Source organism: Halichoerus grypus, chromosome 7 (genome assembly GCF_964656455.1).
Source record: "Halichoerus grypus chromosome 7, mHalGry1.hap1.1, whole genome shotgun sequence".
In the NCBI taxonomy this organism is placed as follows: domain Eukaryota; kingdom Metazoa; phylum Chordata; class Mammalia; order Carnivora; family Phocidae; genus Halichoerus; species Halichoerus grypus.
The window spans coordinates 64,338,535-64,351,919 of NC_135718.1; the positions used below are offsets into that span (position 1 = coordinate 64,338,535).

General features: G+C 45.2%; 1 long non-coding RNA gene across 1 annotated transcript; it reads left to right on the forward strand.

Annotated features, from left to right (window-relative positions):
* The first annotated feature begins 1,429 nt into the window (after nucleotides 1–1,429).
* Nucleotides 1,430–11,908, forward strand: LOC144382572 (uncharacterized). The gene is made up of 3 exons (XR_013449756.1): nucleotides 1,430–1,595; nucleotides 3,985–4,111; nucleotides 11,688–11,908. It is a non-coding gene; the product is annotated as an uncharacterized LOC144382572 (long non-coding RNA).
* The last annotated feature ends 1,477 nt before the right edge of the window (nucleotides 11,909–13,385 follow it).

Genomic DNA, 13,385 nt, shown 5'->3' on the forward strand with positions numbered 1-13,385 from the left:
TCTAGCTCTGCTGCAGTACACACCAATGGCTCAGTAGGGGTGCACACCCCACACTCCAAAGTCAGGGCTTGGATACAGTCAAGGGCAGAGGTAGAGCTGCCTCACAGCTTGGCTCACTAGCACCGTATCATGGTCAGCGTGACTTGTCTGCCTAGAACCTAAAGGAAGAAATAAATAAAGGGTATCTAAGAAAAAGCCTGTGGAACCTTAACCTTGAATGGTCAAGGCCATCTATGTAAGTAGGTAGGTAGGTAGATGATGGATGGATAAATGGATGGATGGAAGGAAGGAAGGATGGAATGGTGGTCATTGAAGCATGGCAAGCTTTAGAATAACTGTCATGCTTCTGGCTACGATAAAGCTCTGAATACTCAAGTTCCATAGGCCAAAGTGGTCATACTCTCAAACATCTATGGGCACTTAGGCAGGTCATCTAAATTAGGCAAAGAGGTGTGGTAGACGGTGTTATGTATAAGTTATTGTCTGCCTCTTCCTGCAGGTGACTACTCTCCAGCCCCATGGCTATCACCTTAACTGTGCAACTTGCTTTGGCCAATGAAAGCAGAGCAGATGCTCTAAGAGCTAGTGCATTTTTCTTCATGCTCCCTTTCCTCCTACCTCAATACCAGGGATGCTCCCCCAAAGAGACTGCTTCCTGACCTGGTGCTGGAGTGAAGGTGATGTGGAGCAGAGACCGTCACCCCGCAATGGACATGCAATGTGAGCAAGAAATAAACCTTGCTAGTAAGCAGCTGAGATCTGTCAGTCCTCTGTTACTACGGCATAACCCGGCATTAATATACAGGTCAGGGAGAAGACATTAGGGGTGTTGGGTACCAGGTAAGCATAGTCCCCTTCTAAGTTGTTAAAATGTTGGCAATTGGGGCACCTGGGTGGTTCAGTTGGTTAAACGTCTGCCTTCGGCTCAGGTCATGATCCCAGGGTCCTGGGATCGAGTCCAACATTGGGGTTCCCTGCTCAGCAAGGAGCCTGCTTCTCCTTCCCCCACTCTGTGCACGTGTGTGCACTCTCTCTCTCTGTCAAATAAATAAATAAATCTTTTAAAAAAATAAAATACTGGCAATTAATTTGATTTTTTCCCCAATAATTTTGTGTAGGTCAAACCAAACATATCTGTGAGCCACCGGTCTTCAACCTTTACCACTGGCTGTTGGCATTTGGAGAACAAACATGTACCTGGATCACACTATATAAATTTATTGACGTGTGATTTTTAATTACACACTATAAAGTTGGTTTCCATAAGCAAACAATTTAATTCCTGAGTCAGTCTGAGGGATTACCTAACATCCCCGCCTCAGTGCAGCCTGGCTGTGCTCTAAGTACCCTTTCAAGTGCTAACACTCTCATTAAGGGTCTAGAGGAGTCACTTGGCTTTTTCAGTTTCATTTCATTGCCTGTTAGTGAAGAGCTGATCTTCCCTTGTGCATCTGGGCCTGCGGTGATGCCTGCCTCCCTCCGCGGCCACACCCCGTCCAACTCAGCCTTTTCTCTGAGGACCCGGCAGACCCGTGAGCAAGTGCAATCCACGGACCACTCTTCATCTGGGAATTCGCTGTTGCCCGCCCAGTGAGGTAGGACACCAGATCCAGAATGTAAACCAACTGTGTTACTAAGCTTCACTTCAGCTGAGTTTCTTTTTTTTTTTTTTTCTTTTTTAACATCTATGAGGCTTTTTTGAGAAGGAAGTGGTGCACAGATTTACAATCTGGTGCAAGTTCCTCGTTGCAGATTGATGCGCTGTGTCGCACAGCTCTGGCAACACTAGCTTTCTTTTCTGTTCCTCAAAAGTGCCAAGTTCCTCCTCATCTCCTTCCCATCCCATTTGTCCTCTGCCAGGGAACCTCACATTTCACTCCCCAATGTCCCCTCCTCAGGCCTTCCCAGCACCCCTCCCCGACTCCCCCATTACACCGTCACACCTCCATATTTATTATCTTCATAGCATCACCACTCTAATCACTCTTTCGTTTGTATGTTTGTTTCTTGTCCCTATCCATTGCTATCTCCAAAGCAACCAACGCAAGGTGTTGCAGTAGTGGGCGCTCAGACATTTGCTGAATAAATAAAACGAGGGATGGAGGGAAGGACAAACCAGAATGGCTCAGGACACATTCCGTACAGATCTGTATGTGACAAGGAAACACAGCAACACCTGCTGTGACTCATTGTGAAAGATCAGAAAGACTTTGGCTTGCCTTTGAGGGTTGCTGTGCTTCACCCCCCAGGGAAGACTTGCTGAGGAGAGTTTTATAACTCAGCTCCCCCTCCACGGCATTTTATGAGAGCTTTGTTACAGACCGTCAGGTATCATTGTGGTGTTTTTCTGTCTTGTGCTGAAGACATGTGATGGGAAGTTTGTTAAAGTCATCTGGTATGTGTCACAGCATCAGATCTTCAAATGACTCTCTGAATCACCCAAACACACAGCACAGCTCCTGTTAAACTGGTACTAGACAAATGAGCCATCTTGCCGGATGAAACAAGAGTCTTGCTGGTGGGACAAAAACGGAAAAGGGCTGCTCAGACAGCCCGAGGGACTACACTGTATCATGGCTACAACTCTCCCTACCCTGGTGGGGCCAACCTAGAACTGGAATCTAAATTCTCCTTGGGCTTCGCAAGGTTAAAAAATCAGATGCTACAGGGCCTGATGCAAGGCATGAGAAGTGATAGGGCCTGAGAGCACATGCCCCAACTAAAACCATGACAGTGAGTTCTAACAAGATATTACAATGCAGGAAGGCAGGCCCAGCGTTGTCAGCACTTCTGGGTTTTTTCAAGAGAACCTGGAAATCTAAATGAGAATATGGAAGTGGGATATGGATATGTAGGAGTATAGTATCTATCCAATTCAACTCCAGTGCTATTTATCTCGCCCATGCTATGTCCAAGTCACTGTCCTAGATATCTTTATATATCCTAGATAGAACTATTTTTCAAAAATAAAAAAGAACAAGAACTGGAATCCATAGACTCAAGAGGCTTTAACCTTCTCAGATAAGCAAGATATGTTCTTAAATAGAACATGAGACGATCCGCGGAGGGCTATGTATTAAATAAGTAAATGTGTGTAGAGCACCTTGATGGTCCTGACACGCAATCAGTGCTGCATGTGTCGGCTCCGATGATGAATGTTCTGAGCGTTAATAGTATGATTACATTATCCTGACAACCATGATCGCAGGATCACCCTGACAAAGTGAACAGAGAAAGCCAGGCAGAGAGTCTTGCACATGTCGGGCGCTCAGTAAACGCCAGCTGAAGGAAGGACTGCTTGCTGAGGGGGCGGGACTTGGGAAATGAGCAGAATTTCAACATATCAAGAAAGGAGGCCTGGGCAAAAGGAACAAAGAGGGTAGAAGAGGAGAAATGCATCCCTGAAGCGTGGGCAAAGCTGGTTTGGGTCAGAACATCAGGAGAAAGCACAGGAGGCCAGGGTGGAAGGAGACCCTCAGTAGGAGAGCCCGGGCTGCCCGCGCAGACTCTGTGTGGCCCACAGGAGGCACCGGATCGCATCGTAAAGCCCGCTGGGCACAGCCTGCTAGACAGTGTAAGTGACAACTCGGCCAAGAGAGAGGCTAGTTCTCAAGAGCAGTCCCAAATTTTAGATGTTTAGGACCTGGAGAATGGTTCCATGTGCATACATGCTTTTGTGTAATTTATATCACGCTGTACTAGTTATATGGCCTCAGACAAGTTACTTAACCTTTATATTTCTTCATCTGGAAAATGGGGGTGTTAGTTTTATCAACCGCAAATAGCGGAAATGAGATCATCCACGTAAAGCACTTTAAAAAGTATCTGACAGAAAGGAAAGTGCTCCATAAACGTTACTTTTTATTATTTGTGGGGGTGTATTATGCTGAGAGGTGAAAGAGAGGAAAATGCCTTGCTTGGGCCTCTGTGATTTGTGAGTCGTGGTGTAGGTGGGAGGCCCATGACACAACCTTTCATGTCTAGGTTGCTCCACGCTGCCCCAGAGACCAGGAGATGGACACCCGCTCTGGGACTCTGCAGTCCAGCCCCATCCCCATCACCCTCCGAGGCTCCAGCAGCCCCCCTCTCTCCCACCCTTGCCGGTGGACAGGTAGGCCTCCATCCCCAGCCCAGAGACAAGAAGTGAGTCTCCTGCCAGGAAACCACCCCCCACCCCCCATCCCCCATCCCCCGCGCCGCCGGTCTCCACCTGCTGCCCCACCCCCTCAGTCAGTAACGAGCTCCCACTCTAAGGCAAGAAGGTCCCCTCTTGACACAGTCGCCTCTAATCTCATTCTTGTTTCTCTAAATTCACTTCCTCTGCTCCATGAGAAAAGAGAAGTACTTTTTTGTTGTTCACAGAAGCCTAAAATGTCTATCTGTGGTGAGGAGCGGAGGTTGAGTTATGAGAAACTTGTATCCAGAACCTGTTTTTTAATGACCTGGACCCACAAGTTATACCAACAGATTAAAATGAAAAGATTTTGATTCTTTGATTTATCGACCTCTTCATCATCCACAATCATATTAAAATTCAAAGCTTACCAAGTCCTAAATGAGAGCAAACGCCCTGCAAAAATCCAAGAGGACGTTAGGCTGGAGAGCTGCGTCTTCCGTGTACAGGCTGGGCAGCAGCCCACGCCGGGGACACACTGAGTTACAGCAGAGCACACACCAAAGCTCCGCGTCCCAGCCGCGAAGCCAGGGCCGCAGTCAGGACTGCGGGGGGTTCTCGTGAGGACGCAGGGAGGCTTTCGAAAGCAGTAATCCAGAAGCAAAGATGAGTTTGGCAACCAGGCAGTTGGGATAGGAGGTGAGTCAGGAAATTGGATTCAGGATTGCTGTCAAATGCTTTCCCTGTTGCTTGAGCCGGTTTCTATTTTACCACTTTCAAATGTGGCAGCTTTCATTCCAGCGACATCATAAGGCACCACTTGCCTCAGACGTCAGTCCTTTACAAAGTACCTCAATAACACAGGTTGTTTTTAATGGTTCTGCTATTAATAGTGAATGGTGGCTCTGATTCATCAGAAATCATTCAAAGTCTATTTGCCTTTCACAAATGTCTATTATTTTGGCTAAAGGACCAGGCACTCAATTTCAGCGCTTTGTTGCTTTTATTGCTTTGCTACTGTGCCACCAATAGGAACAAGAAGGGACATTAGGCTCCAAAGACTTATTTTTCTCCTTATTTCTCTAACTTTCCAAATGCTGCAAGTTTTCCTTGTTTTTTGGTTTAAGTCTGTTTAAAAATAACAGAGAGATAAAATGTAAATACTGGTTAAAGAGAACTTGTCCTGTTGCCATAAAAGTCTCCTGCGAAGCGAAGGAAACCGCCAACAAAATGAAAGAGCAACCTACAGGGGCACCTGGGTGGCTCAGTTGGTTAAGTGTCTGACTCTTGATTTCGGCTCAGGTCATGATCTTGGGGTCGTGAGATAGAGCCCCGTGTCGGGCTCTGTGCTGAGTGTGGAGGCTGCTTAGGAGTCTCTCTCTCTCTCTCTCTGCCTCTGTCCCTCCTCCTGCTTGTGTACTCTCTATTTCTCTCTCTAAATAAAATCTTAAATAAAAAAAAAAGCAACCCACCAAATTGGAGAAAACATTTGCAAATCATGTATCTGATAAAGAGTTAATCTCCAAAATATATAAAGAACTCATACCACTCAAAAGCAAAAACAAACAAACAAAAACCTCCCCAAACAATCCAATTTAAAAATGGACAAAGAATCTGAATAGACATTTTTCCAAAGAAGACATGAAGACATTCAGATGGGCAAACAGGTATGTGAAAAGGCGCTCAACATCACTCATCATCAGGGAAGTGCAATTAGAAGCCAATGCGGTATCACCTCACACCTCTTAGAATGCCTATTATAGAAAAGACAAGAAGGACAAATGTCGGCAAGGTGTAGAGAAAAGGGAGCCCTCGTACACCTTGGCATGAATGTAATTTGGTTGCAGCCACTATGGAAAATTATATGGAGGTTCCTCAAAAAATTAATGATAGAACTGCCATGTGATCCAGCAATTCCACTCTTGGGTATTTATCTGAAGGAAATGAAAATGCCAACTCAAAAAGATACATGCACTCCCGTGTTCATCACAGCATCATTCACAATAGCCAAGACATGGAAGCAATCTAAGTATCCATCAACGGATGAATGGAATATTTTCTATATGGAAATTTCCGTAATGGAAATGTGGCATATTTTTCACCCATTTAAAAAAAAAAAAAATTCCTGCCATTTGCAACAACATGGATGGACCTTGAGGGCATTACACTAAGTGAGATAAGCCAGACAGAGACAACTCCCATGTGATCTCACTTACATGTGGAATCTAAACAAAAACCAAACTCCCAGAGAACAGACTGGTGCTTGCCAAAGGTGGGGGATGGGCAAAATAAGTGAAGGGGATCAAAAGGTACTGACTTCCAGTTATAAGAGAAATAATTCCTGGGGCTGTAATGTACAGCATGGTAACTATAGCTAATAACACTGAACTGTATATTTGGAAGTTGCTAGGAGAGTAGATCTTAGAAGTTCTCATTGCAAGAGATGTGGAGGTGATGTGAACTGGACTTACTGTGATCATTTCACAATCTATACAAATCATGTTGTACATCTGAAACTAAGATGTTATATGTCAACTATACCTAAATTGAAAAAAATCTGAATACATCAAGCAAGTAAAGGCAATATGGAGAAATAGAATAGTCACAGGCTTCTCAGTATGACAAATTTGGGTTCAAATCCTGACTCTCGGTGATCATGGGAAAATGATTTTTCCATACGTATGTGGAATACTAACCCTATCTTGCAAGGATATTTGGGGATTCAAGATAATGTATGTAAAAGTTCTCATCTGGTAATGGTGCTATTTTAATCACAGACAGAATTTTGACCAGGAATTCAGTGATTCAATGATCATGCCCTGACAGAGTCAGGTTGAACACCATGCAGATAGCAAACGAATCACTTTAAAGGTGCCTTGTGCTGTGGCAGGACTGCCGCATGGCTGGGTAGTAACAAATGGAAGGGATATGTGAGGGGCAGGGAACAAGTGGATTGCAAGTCAAAAACATTCTTTGTCTTTAAATATGCCGTTATAACTGTTCTGAAAACTCTTTGTTTCACATTGTTTGGGATAAATTAAAATATTAAAAAAAGAGAGAGAAAGGTCTTTTCATTCTTGACAAATGAAACTAAAAATGTCTACCTTTACCTCCTCCCTCAAAGGGAAGAAAAAAAGAAACTTGCTTTTGTCTTTTTTTTTTTTTTAAAGATTTTATTTATTTATTTGACAGGGAGAAAGAGACAGCGAGAGCAGGAACACAAGCAGGGGGAGTGGGAGAGGGAGAAGCAGGCTTCCCGCTGAGCAGGGAGCCCGATGTGGGACTCGATCCCAGGACCCTGGGATCATGACCTGAGCCGAAGGCAGACGCTTAACGACTGAGCCACCCAGGCGCCCGAAACTTGCTTTTGTCTTAGAAAATACATAATGCTTAAGATAACTCATTATTAAGTACGTTGACTTCCAAAAATGAGCTCTGTGGGTCGGTATTAAATCAGAAGTATGCTTATTGCCTGTACTGTGGGGGAAAAAAATGGCTTTAAGTATATTTGTATCCCTTTATTTGTCTTAAGTCCTAAACATCCTGTTGTCATGGAAATGCATTTCCTGAGCATCATATATGAGGTGCGTTCATGTTCCGCGTAAAGAGATTTCCAGTATTTGTCACATTGACCAATCCCATATAGAAGAAAGCTGATTATCCAGGATTCATATATGATATATAATATCTGAAGCATCTGGCATGATTAATCCACGAGCTGGAACTGAAATGGAGTTGAAAGGAGGCATTGACAGCTCCAGAATGGCGAGGAGGAGGAGGAGAAGAAAGATAAGAATAAAACCATCGAGTGAGGCTACTTAGGTAAGAAGCACCACAGATAAGGCTGCATATTTCTTTTTTTTTTTTTTTTTTTTTAATTTATTTTTATTTGAGAGAGAGAGAATGAGAGACAGAGAGCATGAGAGGGAGGAGGGTCAGAGGGAGAAGCAGACTCCCTGCCGAGCAGGGAGCCCGATGCGGGACTCGATCCCGGGACTCCAGGATCATGACCTGAGCCGAAGGCAGTCGCTTAACCAACTGAGCCACCCAGGCGCCCCAAGGCTGCATATTTCTTCTCTGTATTTTTCTAATGCTGATAACGAGTCAGGGTCCTTGGTTGAAAACAAAGGAATCCACCTGGCTAACCTGAGCAAAAAAAAGAGTTTACTGAAAGAATGTCAAGCAGCTCACAGAATCATGGAAAAGGTTAAAGCTTTGGAAAACAGGCACAAACCAGGCGAAACCGGGACGCTGGAATTGGAGCCAGAGTCATGTCACAAGCAAAGCTTGGCTAAGTAGACCTTGGAAATGCCAGCCACGCTCAATGCCACCACTGTGCTCGCTTCGTCGTGACACTCACTCTAGACACAAAATTCCAGGTGGGATGGTCTGACAGGCTAAGCTGGGTTGCATCCTAGTGGCCAGGGGCCAAAAGGAACTTCCACAGCTGGAGGTAGAAACCCCACCTCCTACCAGACTCATCAAATAGAAGGAGGCTTAGATGTTGGGCAGCCCCCACACAAAATCACAAAGTTCTCCCGCAGAAAATGTTCTTTTGCATTTATGGTTTATATACTCTTTCTACCTTCAGAGAAGACTTAAAGAGGCTAGCAGTAAAATGTACAGATTCAATGGCCATATGAAAATAAAGGAAAGTATTTAGAAGCCCTGGAACAAGGCTAGAAAGGCCTTAGATTGGGGCAGAGGGACGCTAGAAGCAAGAAAAAAATGTATCCTATTATTTCTGTTACATTTTTCCCTCTCCCTCCCTCGATGAATTTTCTTTCATTCTCAGTAGTGTGAAAAGGTATAAAAAGACACTCCGAGGCCATAGGACTTCTAGAACTTGTTCTTCTGTCTTTCTGGATCAGTTTTCTCAAGGTTTAAATGTAAAGCACAACTAGTAGGTGCCTGGGTGGCCCAACTGGTTGAGCGTCTGCCTCCAGCTCAGGTCATGAACCCAGCGTCCTGGGATTGAACCCCACATAGGGCTCCCTGCTCAGCAGGGAGTCTGCTTCTCCGTCTCCCATCTCCCCCACTCATGCTTGCTCTTGCTCTCTCTCCCTCTCTGAAATAAATAAGATCTTTAAAAAAAAGAAAAGAAAAGAAAAAAGGACCGCTAGTATACAATGTTGAAAATCCTGGCACATCACTGGCCATTACTAAAAGCAAACTCCTCTGAATCTCTCCAAGAAATGAAAGTGGTTGAATTCAGGTGCTATGGTGAGATGAACCTTAGCCTGAGTCATCAAAAAACCATATTCCAGCCCAAGGTTTCACCTATTAGAGGTTAGATGACCACAGGAAGCCCGCCTAACCTCCATCTTGGTATTCAACATGGCTAGAGTGACAAAAGACTATGTATGAAAGTTAAGGTGATTCCAGACAACTGTATTCATCCATCCATCCATTTATTTATTTATTCATTGAGCACTTACTACATGATAAGCCTAGTGAATAAGCCACAAGGTTACTACCCTCAAGAAGCTGACATACTTGTAGGTTATTTAAGGTTTGGATAGAACTCAAATGCCTTCAGTGAACAGAACAGACAAGCCGTGAAGAAGCTGTTTTTTTTGTCAGTATTGAGTGGGGAAGACACTCTGCACAAGTCCTACCTAAAAGCATTGTCTGTTTAAAAAAAAAGAAAGAAAAAAGGGCATATATGTGAACAAATATTTAAATACAGAATACTGGGTATAATAAAGTGTGTACAAATTAACACAGAAAAGAGATTTGTTCAGCATGGGCGTCAGGGTGTTAAAGTTTCCAAGAGAACATGATGCCTAAAAAGGGTTCGAAAGACCAAAAGGAGACTCCCAGGCAGATAAGTGGGAGAAGGGCAGTTAAAGGCAAAGTGAGTATCCAGTGCAAAGGTTGTAGGATTGAAACTTTCAGTGTATGGTGGGATCTATAAGATGTTTGGAGCAATGGAAACCCAGAAGGAAGCAAGGAAGAAATGAGACTAGAGAGAGAGACTAGGGACAATGAGTGGAACACCTATTATGACCACTTATAGGCAAGTGGGGAACAGACGGTTTCACACAGGGAACTGAGAGGATCTGGAAGCAGTTGGGTGGATAGATTTGAGAAGCATAAAACTGCAAGTGAAGAGAGTTACTAGAACGGATGGCCGTACCACAGGTGACAGATGATGAGGCCCTAAGTGAAGTGGCTGCGGAAATAGACAATCTAAGGACAATCAAGGAAGTAAGGCTGAGAAAAACTAGTGGTTTAATAAATCTGTGAGCTGGGGCACGTGGGTGGCGCAGTCAGTTAAGCGTCTGACTCTTGGTTTCAGCTGAGGTCATGATCTCAGGGTCGTGGAATGGAGCCCCACATCAGGCTCCACGCTCAGCAGGAAGTCTACTTGAGACTCTCCCTCTGCCCTTCCCCCTACTCACATGCTCTCTCTCTCAAAATAAATAAATAAATAAATCTTTTTAAAGAAAGTCTGTGAGTTAACCTAGTGTTAAATGTTCTGCCATTGAGGGCGCCTGGGTGGCTCAGTTGGTTAAGCGACTGCCTTCGGCTCAGGTCATGATCCTGGAGTCCTGGGATCGAGCCCCACATCGGGCTCCCTGCTCAGCGGGGGGTCTGCTTCTCCCTCTGACCCTCTTCCCTCTCTTGCTATCTGTCTCTCATTCTCTCTCTTTCAAATAAATAAATAAAATCTTAAAAAAAATGTTCTGCCATTGAAAGAGATCTGTAGGATCAGGGAGGTAGAAAGACAACAAGGAGACCACAGTGTCATGAAAGTCAACAGAGGAGACCATTTTAAATGGACATGAATGTTACCAGTGTGAAATGTTATGGAAAAGTTAACTTAGAGGCAGAAACATGTCTGCTTGACATTTGTAAGGCTTTCAGACATTTTGGCAAAAGCAATGTGAGCAAATTTAATGAATGGTAGTGATTACCCTAAAACAGGGAAATGTATCTCAGAAGAGGACAGGTTTTTTTTTTTTAAGATTTTATTTGACAGAGAGAGAGAGACAGAGAGAGCACAAGCAGGGGAAAAGCAGAGGGAGGGGGAGAAGCGGACTCCCCGCAAAGCAGGGAGCCTGATTCAGGGCTTGATCCCAGGACCCTGGGACCATGACCTCAACTGACTGAGCCACCCAGGCAGTCCAAGAGGACAGGTTAGTAGAGGCCACGATGAAGAGGACCACTGGCCCTACACGGTAGACACAGAAAGGGAGAGGTGAGAAATGACCAGATAACTCCTATTTTGCACCCAGACATACATTCCTCCTTCTAGCAACAGCATCTTGATTTCCCTTTAGAGAACTAATCTTCCATCCCCCAGAACTGACTTGGCTGGGGATGTAGCCACCATATGGACACAAGACCCAGGCCTGGTCAGAGAATTCCATTCCCTTGGCCACAACAATGGATTCAGTGATGAGCCCATAACCCAAACCAGACCGTGAACACACAATCCTCCATTTGTTTTTCATATATCTGGGTTGGTTTGGTTTGGTTTAGTGTGAGCTGGTTTTCTGGGTTTTGTTGTTGGGGAGGGGCAGGTTGTGGAGCCTTGTTTTTGGTTTGGTTTTGTTTTGTTTTTTAGAGCTTTTGGTTCTTCTCTCTGGAATCACTAAGTTTATAGGATACATCCCTGGAGATCCCACCAGCTGCAGAAGACCGGCCTTGGAACAAGGCCAGCACAGAGGAAAGCAGCACTGAGAGGTGGGGAGGAAGCAGAGGAGGAGAGAAGGGGGAAAGAAGTGAGGTTGTAATGACGTCATTCAAGCCACACTCATATACTTTTCAATAAAATGGGCCAGTAGATCCTCTCTGGTTTTCTTTCTCTTCTATCCTAAAAGCCCGGTCTGAAACAGCAGGTGGAGAGGTTTAGAAGTAAACCAGGTCCTGCAGCCTTGCCGGGAGCCAGCTCTGAACACGGATCTCCACGTTCGCCCCCCACCCACTCAGGCACCCAGAAGTTTAGGGGCCTTACCCTCCAACGCCCCCAGGGGACTGAGTCAGAAGAACACGTGAGGAAGCTTGCAGGATCTCAGCAGCTTGGCCCTGAGCCCGGGCCATCCTCTTGCTGATGGATCAAGGTTTCCAGGAACCAGCTGTGAGAAATGGAGATAGGGTCCAATTCTGAGGGCTTTTGGAGCAAGGACCCCTGACTGCTGCTATTCTGTAGAAATTAAGGGCCAGACCGCCCTTTCCTGCCCAAGTAAGCCAACTTCTAAAATGCAATTACTGTAAGAAAGAGAATCCCAAACGCCTGCCACTCGGCATTTAAAGCAGATATTGGGCCTTCTTTGTGCAGAAGTGCAGGGCTTACCCCCAGGGGCACCAAACCCACGCAGTTATGTGAGCAGCACCCCCTGGGGTTATACCCTGTCCCACCTGCACCGCCATCTGTAAGGCTCCTGGCAGACGCTCCCTAACCAGCTAACGCACATTCGCATCCCTGGCCCCTACCGCCCAGAAAGCCCCTGCAGCTGTGTGCACTCCAGAGTGGGGTGAGAAGAAAGAAGCCCTGTGCAACAGCTCAGACAGCAGGAACCTTTAGGGTTTCAGATCTTCAGAAATGAGCTGCTGAGTTGTCTGTATGAACCACCTTGTCCTGGTCCTCGGAGCTGAGTGCAGGGCAGGGTTCACAACCAAGGTTAACGGAACAGTCCACCCCAGTCTGAGCCCCTGTGCCTTCTCTTTCCCAAGGGGATTAAGTTGATGAAACAGGGACTAAAACAGCTGCTCCTTAAGAAGGCATTTGGATTTTTGGCAATGGTGCTATTGAGTCCATTTATAATAAATAAAAATCAGGTAATTTAAATGTGGGGCAGCGTCAGAGTTTGGGGCCTTATTTAAACCCTCAGGATTCCATGGTGGCCCTTTCTCCTCCAGATATGGGACACAGTGAAAATTCAGAATGAAGTGCCCAAAATCTTTGCAAGCCTGATCCTGAGTCCACCTTCCAGGATAGGATTAGTGTGTCCAGTGAGGCCAAGCTACAGGGGTTTGCTCCCCAACAGTTCCACGTGGGAAGTACAGAGAGATGGTCTCTAGCTTCCCAAGGCAGAGAGGGTCTCAAAGACCCAGTAATTGCCCCTAAACCTCAAGGAGAGCACCATTCTGATAAGAGTGCTGTGTTGTTTTCCCCACACAGAAAGACTAAAAAGACATTTTTCTTATTTCTTCTGTGAAACTGCAAGTATTCAGAAATCATTTTCTCCCTAACTGTATCGTCCATTGGCAGTTTATTTGTGCTCATGGGTACAATCTGATTGGAGATTTTTAAATTTTCTTG